Below are 13,908 nucleotides of genomic sequence, written 5' to 3' on the forward strand. Positions count from 1 at the left end.
GTCGCCATTTTTTTTCTCGTTACGACGTTTACCAATCAGATTAATTTACTTTATATTTTGATAGATTGGATATTCCTGAACACAGCGATACCAAATGGTATTTTTTCTTGTTTTATGTTTAATTGGGCAAAAGGGGGGTGATTTGAACTTTTGTGTTTTTTTATTTTTTTTAAATATTTTTTAAAACTTTTTTTTCTACTTTTTACTTGCTTCAATAGTCTCCTTAGGAGACTTGAAGCTGCAGTCGTCCAACTGCCTGTGCTACACATAGCACGTCTTTCAGCCGATGACGTAAATATACATCGGTCGTGAAGAGGTTAAAGGGTTGCAATAACTGGGGGCCCCGTTGGCGCTTGTGCATTGGGGCCCATGAGCTTTAAGTTATGTCGCTGGTCACAGAAGTGATCTTATGACGCATAGTGCTTTTTTGGCTGCAGAACTTTTTAGCTTAGCAACATAAACGACTGATTTTGTACTTACTTTAATGTCATACAGAGAGCACAAGGCAAGAGACAAGAAAATTGAGCAATATTTTTTCATTTCGGCATAAGCTTGCACCACTAATAGTAGGACCGCAGGAGAAAAAGGTTGAGAAGCCCTTTTATGGATGATGCATATTGTAAGTAAAGTAGCAAGAAGTGGCAGCAGTGCTTGTGTTATGAGTGCAGCCTTTATTCAGCAGAAGAATAGGCATCTTTTCATGGATCAAATCCTGTTTCTATTGCAGTATACAGTATATCGTGTTTAAACATTATTTCAGAATGTGAGTGCAGCCCAGAAAGGTTAAGATCGTTTATTTTACTAATTCGGTTCTGTTCTTCTGCTCGGCCGTAATTGTGAAGGCTGCAGCGAATCTGCAGGACGTAGGACTGAGAGTAGAGCCGCAGCGCTGGTCCAGGAAGTAAGTATAGATTTTTTTTTCAATCTATGCAGCACCCTCTGGCCATTAAAGAAGCACTTTCATCAATGCCTTAATCCTCTTAATATACTGCAATCATCATATTATACAGTACCATGTACTTACAATTGCTCATTTTGCCTTTCTACCCAGCTAATTCTTCTCTTTTCCATTAGATCTATGTCATCACGTGATTAAAAACTGACTAGCTCTATGTAGAAACATGAGGTCAACTTTCCCTGCATGAGTCATTCCCCTCTTCAACTCCTGCCCAGCTGCTCCCTCCTCCCTCCTGCAGTGATGTAGAATTGTAGTTCTAATGATGACTCATGGATAGAGTTGTAGTGCCAGCATAGTGGGAAGACAGAGAAACATACGTTTTGTATTTAATGGGGACTTGGTATCATTTTAATAACAGTTTATAGCCTTATTCTTGATACTTATTACATGACCATGATGGAGGCAGTCACCCTCCCCCCACACACATGTACTATACAAAAGACAAAATCAGTCAGTGATTGGCAGCATCAGTTACGTCCATGGCAAAATGAAGCATCATCATTTCAGCAGGATGGATTTTCAGGATAGTTGTCTGGAGCCCCACCATTGGAACCTCACAATCGCAAAATTTTGATTTTGGCTCCCCCATTTTTCTTTTCCACATGACCGTGATGAATTTTAGCAGCAATGATGATTTCTTCTTTACTGAGCTAAGATTCTAACATCATGACAAAATTCTCCATATAATTAATAAAGTTACGTAAGAAGCAAACTTTGAGTTTGGTGGCACATTGTCCCCGCTGCTGAAATAAAAAGGAAGTTTTCAAATATAAATATTTTGAAAACTTAACACTGTCTGAGATTTTCACTGTAAAGGTGCTGTAGCACTGTCCTCTCTGTAAGCCCCAGCTATTTTATTAGAAGTAGCTCTTTGCCCCTCTATCTGTGCTGCTCGGCTGTACAATCACCATACAGCATATAACGTTTTTGGGTTAGTTAGCACAGATTGCTGTTGTTTAACTAATCTCTGACAGCATTGTTCAGAGATCGCAGGCTGCCATTGGGTTGCCACGACAGGCAGGGGTCTTCTGAAGACCCTGGCGTTGCCATCTTTGTACTCCCATGTAGCCTAGGTTGCATAAGAAGTCATCATTTTTGCTATATACTACAATACTGGAGTATTGCAGTATATAGTAAAAGCAATCAAACAATTGCAGGTTCAAGTCCCCTAGGGGGACTGGACTAAAAAAATAAATTAAAGTTCAAGAGGACATGTCACCAGGTCAAAAGTGAGCAGTTTTTATTCTTATTTTATTCCTGCTGCTCCCCTCAGTATTCAAGTATATACATATATATCTGCTATTCAGTTCTAGCAGTATGGGCCTTTTTCTTCAACACTAATTTTTATGGTCTTGCAAGCCGGTGTTGCTCCAGGGTAATAATGCAGATCCGCCAAAAGACTCTCTCCCAAGGAATCCTGTGAGCTGTGCCCCTTCAATAAACACCATAAAAAGTTCTGAATGTTATGAATGTAAAAGCCCGTATCTCTAGAACGATATGACGGAATGAAAGAGAAAAAAAAAGGTATAGTCAGAGGAGCATTGGGAATAAATTAAGAGCAAAAATTGCCACTTTGATCTGGTGACAGGTTCTCTTTAAAAATTTTTTTTTTAAAAAATATAAAGGTTTGATTCACCTCTTTTTTCCTGATTTATAAAAATAGAAATTAAAATAAACATATTTAGCATCAAATTTGATCTATAAAATTATAAAATTAATCCATACGCTGAACACTGTAAAGAAAAGAAATCATGAAAAGCTTGAATTGGCGTTTTTGGTCACCTTACATCCTATAAAAATTGGAATAAAAAAGATCAAAACTTTGTATATACCCAATAAAAAGTAGTAGTAAAAATGTCAGCTCACCATGCAAAAAAACTAATGAAAAGTTAGAAGTCATAGATAATCCAATTTTTGGGGACTTTTCTTTATAAAGTTCTGAATTCTTAAAAAAAAAAACTAAAAGAAAAGAAAAACATACAAATTTCGTATATATATATATATATATATATATATATATATACACAGTACAGACCAAAAGTTTGGACACACCTTCTCATTTAAAGATTTTTCTGTATTTTCATGACTATGAAAATTGTACATTCACACTGAAGGCATCAAAACTATGAATTAACACATGTGGAATTATATACTTAACAAAAAAGTGTGAAACAACTGAAAATATGTCTTATATTCTAGGTTCTTCAAAGTAACCACCTTTTGCTTTGATGACTGCTTTGCACACTCTTGGCATTCCCTTGATGAGCTTCAAGAGGTAGTCACCGGAAATGGTCTTCCAACAATCTTGAAGGAGTTCCCAGAGATGCTTAGCACTTGTTGGCCCTTTTGCCTTCACTCTGCGGTCCAGCTCACCCCAAACCATCTCGATTGGGTTCAGGTCTGGTGACTGTGGAGGCCAGGTCATCTGGCGTAGCACCCCATCACTCTCCCTCTTGGTCAAATAGCCCTTACACAGCCTGGAGGTGTATTTGGAACCATTGTCCTGTTGAAAAATAAATGATAGTCCAACTAAACGCAAACCGGATGGAATACCATGCCGCTGCAAGATGCTGTGGTAGCCATGCTGGTTCAGTATGCCTTAAATTTTGAGTAAATCCCCAACAGTGTCACCAGCAAAGCACCCCCCCACCATCACACCTCCTCCTCCATGCTTCACGGTGGGAACCAGGCATGTAGAGTCCATCCGTTCACCTTTTCTGCGTCGCACAAAAACACAGTGGTTGGAACTAAAGATCTCAAATTTGGACTCATCAGACCAAAGCACAGATTTCCACTGGTCTAATGTCCATTCCTTGTTTTCTTTAGCCCAAACAAGTCTCTTCTGCTTGTTGCCTGTCCTTAGCAGTGGTTTCCTAGCAGCTATTTTACCATGAAGGTCTGCTGCATAAAGTCTCCTCTTAACAGTTGTTGTAGAGATGTGTCTGCTGCTAGAACTCTGTGTGGCATTGACCTGGTCTCTAATCTGAGCTGCTGTTAACCTGCGATTTCTGAGGCTGGCGACTAGGATAAACTTATCCTCAGAAGCAGAGGTGACTCTTGGTCTTCCTTTCCTGGGGCGGTCCTCATGTGAGACAGTTTCTTTGTAGCGCTTGATGGTTTTTGCAACTGCACTTGGGGACACTTTCAAAGTTTGCCCAATTTTTCGGACTGACTGACCTTCATTTCCTAAAGTAATGATGTCCACTCGTTTTTCTTTACTTAGCTGCTTTTTTCTTGCCATAATACAAATTCTAACAGTCTATTCAGTAGGACTATCAGCTGTGTATCCACCAGACTTCTGCACAACACAACTGATGGTCCAAACCCCATTTATAAGGCAAGAAATCCCCCTTATTAAACCTGACAGGGCACACCTGTGAAGTGAAAACCATTTCTGGTGACTACCTCTTGAAGCTCATCAAGAGAATGCCAAGAGTGTGCAAAGCAGTCATCAAAGGAAAAGGTGGCTACTTTGAAGAACCTAGAATATAAGACATATTTTCAGTTGTTTCACACTTTTTTGTTAAGTATATAATTCCACATGTGTTAATTCATAGTTTTGATGCCTTCAGTGTGAATTTACAATTTTCAAAGTCATGAAAATATAGAAAAATCTTTAAATGAGAAGGCGTGTCCAAACTTTTGGTCTGTACTGTATATATATATATATATATATATATATATATATATATATATATATATATGTATGTATGTGTTCACGATGCACTTTTAAGGGTGAGGGGGTCTTCTGCTGACACTGGTATAGGGGTAATGTTTCCCAATTCTGACAATATCCCTCATCCTGGTATTTATGCCCCACCTTCCTTTTATACGTGGCCCCCATCCCCATCCTGGTATGCCTGGCATCCCTCCATCCTGGTATGCATGGAACCCCTTCATCCTGGTATGCATGGCACCCCTCATCCCTGTCCTGGTATGCATGGCACCCCTCATCCCTGTCCTGGTATGCATGGCACCCCTCATCCCTGTCCTGGTATGCATGGCACCCCTAATCCCTATCCTGGTATGCATGGCACCCCTCATCCCTATCCTGGTATGCATGGCACAGCAATCCCCTTCCTGGTATGCATGGAACCCCTCATCCCTATCCTGGTATGCATGGCACCCCTAATCCCTATCCTGGTATGGATGGCACAGCAATCCCCATCCTGGTATGCATGGCACCCCTCATCCCTGTCCTGGTATGCATGGCATCCCTCATCCCTGTCCTGGTGTGCATTGCACCCCTAATCCCTATCCTGGTATGCATGGCACCCCTAATCCCTATAATGGTATGCATGGCACCCCTAATCCCTATCCTGGTATGCATGGCACCCCTAATCCCTATCCTCATATGCATGGTACCCCTCATCCTTATCCTGGTATGTATGGCCCCTCATCCTTATCCTGGTATGTATGACCCCTCATCCTTATCCTGGTATGTATGGCCCCTTCATCTTTATCCTGTTATGTATGCCTCCCTCAGCCTTATCCTGGTATGCATGGCCCCCTCATCCTTATCCTGGTATGCATGGTCCCCCTAATCCCCATCATGCTGCAGATAAAAATAATAAACACTCCTACTCACCTTTCTTCTCTCTCTTCCAGCGCTGTGTCCTGTCTGCCCGCACTGATCTCTCCATGTGAGCCGCACATGACGTCACTACCATGCGCTGCTCACAAGGAGAGATCAGCTGCCGGAAGTCACTGCTCACCACGCCGGGACTGTGTGTGCGGGGAGCAGTGACTTCATGCTTCTTGATACCCGGCACACAGCGTAGCCGCAGCGCGGCTCCTGCTGCTGCTGGGCGATCGAGTGTGACCGCTACTAAAGGGCATGAATATTCACCCCTCCCCACGCCCATAGGCGTGGAGAGGGGTTGAATATTAATGCCCTCTAACAACGGGCGCAGGCGTTTCCGGCAGCAGCAGGAGCTGCACTGTGGCTACACTGTGTGCCGCTATTAAGGAGCATGAATATTCAGTGCTCCCCACGCCCCATGGGTGTGGGGAGCAGTGAATATTCATTTTCTTTAGCAAAGGGCACAGTGTAGGCTGCAGCGGGCGGCTGCTGCCTCCTGTACCCCGCTCCTCCGCGGCTACCGCTCCCCCCGCACCCCACACATCATATATATATACCACCTCCTCCCCCAACATTCGAACTATTAGACACACCCTCCATTTTCCTCCAAAATTTTGGTGGAAAAAAGTGCATCTTATAGTCCAAAAACTACGGTATCTATATATCTTTTCTTCTTCTATAATCTAATTACCTTGTAATGTCTTCACATCCGGTTCCGTCCAGATGTGTCCGGATCCCAGAATTCCAAGCTGTGGAAGTTCGTCGACCTCCATATTGAGACACCCAAGTGATGGGTGTCTCAATATGCAAACCAGCCTCTTGCACGATATCACCAGCGGAATACCGTCGCTAACACGCCGTACACGCCGCAGCCGGGATCAGCTGAATGATTCGCTGACCGCTGCCATCTTTGTACAGGAGGAGCGCATGCACAGTTTTAATGTGACGCCGCGATCTGCCTGCACAAAGATGGCGGTGATCTGATTTACTGCGCCTGCGCGAATTCCACGCAGGTGCAGTGAATCATTCGTCTGATCCTGGCGGTGTTCTCAAACGAGAGAACACATGAGGGAAAAAGACAGCACAGGGAGAGAGAGAGCAGACAAGGGGGATAGCACATGGGGTAGACAGGTCAAAGAAGAGATCACATGAGATTAGTCAGCACATGGGGGGAAAGAGAGAGTGGATAGGTGGGTGAGCACATGGGGGGGGAGAGATTCTCAACGTTGCAAAGCCTGCCCCCATGGTGACATTACGCCCTCCCGATGCGATAGCATGGGGCCTCCATCTAGTATATATATATTTGTAATGACTTGAAGAATCATGTTTCCAAGTCATTTTTACTGCACATTGAACGCTGTAAAAACAAGAGTTATGAAACAGGAGTTAAAAAATAATGAAAGGAATTGCATTCATTTCTCCACATCACTCCAAATGGATTTGTATTTCTCATTTTTCAGTTCACCATAAAGTAAAATGAATGGAGCCATTCAAAACTACAATTTGTCCTGTAAAAATACAATCTCTCATATGGCTATGTATGAAAAATGAAAAAGTTATATCTCTTGGAAGAAGGGGAGGAAAAAAACGAAAACCCAAAAATGAAAATTGGCCAGGATTGTAAGGGGTTAAAACATTTATTATTATTGACTACTTGTCCTTTTTATTTTGTATTACATAATGTCATTTTTGTTACTGCTCTGTTCCCAGACACAGATCAATAAAACTGAACAGGAACACAAATATTTTTAGTTCCCAGATCAGTATAGCGAGGACATACACCTCATTCCTTTTTTTTCTGCCACTTATTTCATTTGTATATTGACCAAAAATAAACCTTTCACATTGTTAAAAAATTTAACTTTCTATTTTTTAATTAGTTTCCAGATAGGACATTTGGACAATGGACAATTAACCATAAAGGAATCAATCACAGTCTTTGTATTTGTTGCCTGAGAATATTTTTTCAGAAGTTCTGATAATTTTTTGGACTGAAACAAATTTCAGGTTTTCGGGAACAAGATTGGATCATGGTCAAGCATCAAAGAGAAAAAGCAGAATGAGACCAGCTTCTATTGGAGGAGCGGCTGGCAAGAATCAATGAGCTGTGGTCAAGGGACTCACATTCTCCCAATTAGTTGAGAACCACAGAGGCGTAATCTGCTCCTGGTGAGCCAAAACCAAGAGTGAGTAAAAAATACAGAAGTGGTGCACATGTTTGTATTATACTTTTCCTCTGACTGTTCAACTCCTCTTTTTGGCTTACAAATACTGATGTAAAAAACTCACCAAATACTCAACGTGTGCATGTGGCCTAAGGCCACCTATCTGCCTCTCCTTCTGAAGGCCACAATCACTTGTCTTTTAGCTGTAAGACCAAATTTCTTCGTCGTGGAATTCTACAGGCATCTAATTATCCCTCTCTGTCCAGTGGTACATCCGGGACTCTGACTTCACTAACTGCACTTCAGTATAACTTAAGGGGCATTTACACTGCTAGATGATCGTGAACAAGCGTTGTTAAAAACATTTGTTTCACGATTATCTTGCCGTGTAAACAGGATGCCAATCATCTGATAATCAGGTGAAATTATCTTTTGTGCAGCACAAGAAAGATAATTCTTGGCGTGTAAACAGGACTTGCGCTGCCAAGAACTATGTCAACAAATGCACCCTGAGCGGTCTAGCATCGATCTAGTGCGCATCATTTACATATGTCTGTCTATGTAAACAGGCATTCAAACTACCGCCAATAGGTAAATGTTTACCGATCGGCAGTTGTATTGAGTCGCCAGTCAGTCCATGTTAATGGACCTTCAGACAGCTATCCTTATCTCCTTGGAAAGTTCTCTTTACTTCGCTTCTCCTGTTTTTCTCTTGGCAGGAAAATTCCTTTCTCTAATCTCCATCAGACAGTCAAATTACTGTCAGTCAGCCCCAGTTTTGCACCACAACACCCACCTCAGACAGGTCCACAAATAACACAATGTCATCACACCTATAGTGAGGATCCAGCACCAATTTACATCTGTAACCGCAACAGTAGCATAGCCTGGGTTGCCATTGACCATGACTCTACAAGTGTTTTATGCCTCTTAACCGGTGGACCATTAGCCCTTCCTGAGTCCTTTTTGCCAGTGTAGTATTGAACCCCTTATTCCACAATCACTTTTAATGTTTTAAGACAATATTGATGTAATTATAGTTTGCCCTTTATCCCGTTAGTTATTTTATGCTTTTTGCTGAAATATAACATACAATCTTAAAATAAAAAGTGATACATTGTCATATTGTTTTACTTTAAGATTTTTTATTACATTTTTGTATTTTTTATGTGTCTGTTTTATTGCCCTAGCCCTAAGCCTAACCCTATAGCTAGCAATATAAAACTCTAATCCTAACCCTATTCAGAGCCCTAACCCTAAGCCTAGTTAGGCTTAGAAAAAGTATGTAAAAACTCAAAGTTTATTTTATAGGTTGAGTTTCTTTTTTTATAGGGGGACATCTATTTTGAATTTAGGACAGCTGCTCCAGTAGGTCTTTGTCTCTTCTTTCACAAAATTACAAGTGAATGGAGAGACATGGATCTGTTGGATAGCACAATGCAACCTTTGTCATATTGGTCATTGCCTATGCAGAGATGAGCTTGTCATCAGCTGCTGTGCTCGGCATCAGCAGCAACCAAAATGACAAAGCTACTTCATTATACTGAGAGCTTTGCGATCTCAGTTGCTTTGCATAGGAACCTGGAGCATCAACCAAGATTTCAAAGCAGTCCCTGCCTACTGTACTATACATATAAGTGTGCGTGTGTATATATATATATATATATATATATATATATATATATATATATATATACAGTGGCATGTAAAAGTGTGGGCACCCTTGCTCAAAATTACTCTTATTGTGAACAGTTAAGCAAGTTAAAGATGAAAAGATCTCTAAAAGGACTAAAGTTAACAATGACAGATTTCCTTTGTAGTTTTGGTAAAAAAAAAATTGTCATTTTTTACATTTTAAATATTACAAAAAGTTAAATGGGCCGATGTAAAAGTTTAGGCACCCTTGGAGATTTGTGTGCTCAGCTAACTTTGACCAAGGTTTCAGAACTTAATTAGCCTGTTAGGGTTATGGCTTGTTCACTATCACGTTATGAAAGGTCAGGTGATGCAAATTTCCCAGCTTTATAAAACCCAGCCTCCTCTAACCTTGTGCCAAAAATCAGCAGCCATGGGTTCTTCTAAGCAGCTGCCTAGCACTCTGAAAATGACAATGGTGGAGGCCCACAAAGCAGAAGAAGGCTATAAGAAGATAGCAAAGCGTTTTCAAGTTGTCCTTTCCTCAGTTTGAAATGTAATTAAGAAATGGCAGTTAACAGGAACAGTGGAAGTCAACATAAGGTCTGGAAGACCAAGCAAAATTTCATTGAGAACTGCTCGTAGGATTGCTAGAGAGGCATATCAGAACCCCTACTTGACTGCAAAAGACCGTCAGAAAGATTTAGCAGACTCTGGAATTGTGGTACATTGTTCTATTGTTCACAGACACCTGCACAAATATGGCCTTCATGGATGAGTCATCAGAAGAAAACCTCTCCTGCGTCCTCACCATAAAATTCAGCTTCAGCAAAAGAACATCTAAACACGCCTGATGTATTTTGGAAACAAGTCCTGTGGAACAATGAGGTTAAAATAGAACTTTATGACCACAATGATCAAAGGTATGTGTGGAGAAAAAAGGGCACCAAATTTCAGGAAAAGAGCATCTCACCAACCATTAAGCATGGGGTTGATCAATCATGCTTTGGGGTTGTGTTGCAGCCAATGGCACGGGGAACATTTCACGGGTAGAGGGAAGAATCGATTCAATGAAATTTCAACAAACATAACACCATTGGTAAAAAAGCTGAAGTTGAAAAGAGGATGGCTTCTACAAATAGATAATGATCCTTATCACACTTCAAAATCCACAATAGACGACCTCAAAAAGCGCAAGCTGAAGGTTTTATAAGGGCCCTCACAGTCCCCTGATCTGAACAGCATTGAAAATCTGGCTAGACCTCAAAATAGCAGTGCATGCAAGACGACCCAGGAATCGCACAGAACTGGAAGAATTTTTCAAGGAAGAATGGATGAAAATCCATCAAACAAGAATAGAAAGACTCTTGGCTGGCTACAAAAAGCGTTTACAAGCTGTGATACTTGCAAAAGGGAATGCTTCTAGGTACTAACCATGCAGGGTGCCCAAACTTTTGCATTGGCTCATTTTCCTTTTTGTAATTTTAAAATGGAAAACCTGACAATATACTGTATATATTTTTGCATAAAATACAAAGGAAATGTGTCATCCTTAACTTTAGCCCTTTTAGATATCATTTCATCTTCAACTTACTTAACTGTTCACAATAACAGTAATTTTGACCAGAGGTGCCCCAACTTTTACATGCACCTGAAAAAGTGTTTGCCCCCTTCCTGATTTCTTATTATTTTGCATGTGTCACACTTAAATGTTTCAGATCACAATACAAATTTAAATATTAGACAAAGATAACACAAGTAAACCCAAAATGCAGTTTTTAAATGAAGATCTTTATTATTAAGGGAAAAAGAAATCCAAACCTACAGGGCCCTGTGTGAAAAAATTTTTGCTTTGACCAGGGCATTTATATTCAGGGTTTGGGGCAGCAATTTATTTGAATATTTGTCCTGGATAGAAAAAAATTGCACCGCACCTCAGTCTTACGGTAACATAGCCATATTATACTGTTTAAAGATCACTGTCTTTGTGATTGAACTAATGTGTAAAAAACAATATGCACTAGGAAGCACTGCCTGTTTAACTAATGTGTAAAAAACAACGTGTATTAGGAAGCATGGAAGCACTGCCTGCCAAACTAATGTGTAAAAAGCAATATACACTAGGAAGCCTGCCTAATTAATGTTTAAAAACAATGTGCCCTAGGAAGCACTACCTGTCTAACTAATGTGTAAAAAGCAACATGCACTAGGAAGCATTGCCTGCCTAAGTAATGTGTAAAGACAACGTACACTAGGAAGCACTCACCTACGCATTCGACTTTATGTTACACCCTTTGCATCCACAATTTCCGGTATAGAATTTAGGAAAAAATGCTATGTGTTTGCATAAAAAAACCCTATATAGTTTTCTTTTTCTACTTTCCTTGTCAGTACAGAGCAGATTTATTCTTTTCCTTATGGTAAAACATGTTTAGGAATCAATCTTTGCTAAACCAACTGACCAAACATAGAAAACATGTGACTGGCTCCATATGCTGGATGGATATTTGGAATACTAATGAATTTTTGGGTAGGTGGTGGATTATATTTATACATTTTTCCTCTCTGATTTAACTAAAATTATTTATTTTTAAATGTATTATAAATGTGCTGTTATCTGTCTCAGTGGCTTAATAATATGCAGGATTTATCAGGTGGCTACGAATAGCCTTTGGGGGCTATATACTGTCCTTGGACATCCAACTGAAAAGATCACTGAGATCTGAAGTCTGTAAATCACTTGCCTGCAGTCGGGATTGCAGGGACTGTTCTTAGTAATGCGGATTAGCTGCTGACTGACAGGACTTTCTTGTTAAAGTAGATCTGTCACCTGTCACAATACCAGCCATATACATTATTAAACTCGTCCCTGATTTTTGCCCTTTCGCTTCTCCTAGCCTTCTTCCAAGAGCCATAGCTTTTATTTTCCCATCGACGTAGCTACATGAGAGATTGTTTTTTGAAGGCAACTTGTATTTTTTAATGACAATTGGGGATGGGTGGACTGGTGGAAGTTCGGGTTCTGGTACCCGACCCAAACTTTATTTCAAAGTTCTTTTTAGGTACCAGAACAGTACCCGAACTTCAACCAGAACCCGAATCTCATTAAAATAAAGGTTACCCAAACTAGGAAAGGAATAATAAATCTCTCTCTCTCTCTACGGACTTACCCCGTAACTTCGAACATTGCTACGGACTTCTGGGGACAGTCCGTGTTCAGAGTACGGGTACGAACGCCGAGCTCGTAAGATCGAGTTCTCCCATCTCTAATATCAACATTAATGTTACCATATAGTGTACTGAAAAATTAGAAAACAAGGGGGGTGAAAAGGTAAAAAAAAAAGCAATCCCGACATAGGTTTTTTTGGGTTTTGTTTACACGGCATTCGTTGTATGGTAAAAATGACATTGAAAATGATTTTTAAGGTCAGTATGGTCAGGGTTGGACTGGGGTTTGTCTGGGGCCCACAGGAGGAATTAACTCTAGGGTCCCACTCTAAAACTGTATGCAAATACCTGTTAGCCTTTATCCCAGTTATGGTGGAGTGTTGACTGTAAAACACAGGCGGCTCCTGCACATCTACTGTGCGCCACCATAACTGGGATGTACAATTACTGTAGTTTGCATTAAAGGGTTATTTGATGAACACAAGTCATCACCGATCCACAGGTTAGGTAGCTGATAACTTATTGATCGTGGAATCCGACCCTTAGAAACTGCACCGATCAGAAGAACTGGGAACCTGATAGGGCACTTTTATCCCCATTTTAAAACACAGCGACAGGTGGGATGTCTGACTGCAGCTCCATTCATCCTCTTTGGGGCTTCCAGAAAAAGTCAAGCACAGCGTGTACAGCCACTGAGGGAATGAATGGATCAGTGGTAAAGTCGCACATGTCGCTCCATTCTAATAGTGATAAAAGTTCCACGATCGGCTGGGTCCCAGCAGTTGTCCTCCACCAATCAATAACTTATCACTTATCCTTAGGCCATGTTCCCACATTCAATATTTTACATCATTTATTTGTAAGCCAAAATCAGGAGTGGAACAATCAGAGGAAAAGTATAATAGAAACACGTCACCACTTCTGCATTTTTCGCCCACTCCTGGTTTTGGCTTACAAATACTGATGTAAAATACTGACCAAATACTGAAAGTGTGAACATGGTCTTAGGATAAGCAATTACTTGTTTTCACAGGATAACCTCTGTTAGTTCATATTTGCTACCGTGTAATAGGCACAGGATAGGGAAGAGTTAAATGTCCAAGTAATTAATCTCTATTGCAAATAAAGAATCTTCCCCTAATTGATATCAGAGAGAACAAGTGACCTCCATACACAACACAATCCCCCATCCCAAACTAATAATAACACATACAAGAGAAAAATACCGCCACACCATGACCAGACCACATCTTACTATCACATAGTAACCGAATAATACCACATACAAGTGACAAATACCGCCACACCATGACCAGATCACATATTACCACCACATAGTGACCGAATAATACTACAATAATGATCATGAATACAAACCACAGTACACAAATATTACTACT

The sequence above is a fragment of the Phyllobates terribilis genome, unplaced genomic scaffold (assembly GCF_046119375.1).
Source record: "Phyllobates terribilis strain yellow unplaced genomic scaffold, ASM4611937v1 Scaffold_9__5_contigs__length_417890890, whole genome shotgun sequence".
Classification (NCBI taxonomy): domain Eukaryota; kingdom Metazoa; phylum Chordata; class Amphibia; order Anura; family Dendrobatidae; genus Phyllobates; species Phyllobates terribilis.